General features: G+C 32.1%; 1 protein-coding gene across 1 annotated transcript in view; it reads right to left on the minus strand.

Annotated features, from left to right (window-relative positions):
• The window catches only part of UBR2 (ubiquitin protein ligase E3 component n-recognin 2), a 195,953-nt gene that overhangs the window by 128,441 nt on the left and 66,948 nt on the right, over nt 1-564 (minus strand). The gene's annotated exons all lie outside the window — the stretch shown is intronic.

The raw sequence follows: 564 nt of genomic DNA on the forward strand, positions 1-564 counted from the left end.
ATGTACCAAGAAATAACTTTCCCTGAATTCTAATTTTGGTGGTAAAGGCCAATTTAATTCCTAAAACGTAATGTTAATTAAAAACAAAACAAAAATCAAAAAACTATCTAATACTTCTCTGATAGAGAAATAAGAAGATAGAAAAGATCTTGTCCAAATATTCATTTTCTATATCAATCTTAACTTAAAAAACTATAGATAAAGCAATAATGCAATATTCAAGAAACATTATCTTTAAAGATAATTTTTGGTTGACATTGGCTATACATTCATGAAAGCAGAAAAATGTGTTCATAAATACTGAAATATGAACCTAGTTTTAAACTAATAAAAAATATAGAGTTGCTCTAAAAAGTAGAGGAGAACTCTCCATACAATGGAAACAGTGATCGCTTTTTGAAAGATGTACAGCAATGGATTGGATGGGAGCAATGGCAGGTGGAGAGCACTGCTGTGAAAGGTGGGGCCGGCAGAAATTTGAAGAATATCTAGGGGCAGTGGAAGCTTGGACCAAAGGAAGATTCATAATATTCAAACCTTTAAAACTCTGCCTTGGTCTTCCCA

This window comes from Propithecus coquereli, unplaced genomic scaffold, assembly GCF_000956105.1.
Source record: "Propithecus coquereli isolate 6110/MARCELLA unplaced genomic scaffold, Pcoq_1.0 Scaffold158, whole genome shotgun sequence".
Classification (NCBI taxonomy): domain Eukaryota; kingdom Metazoa; phylum Chordata; class Mammalia; order Primates; family Indriidae; genus Propithecus; species Propithecus coquereli.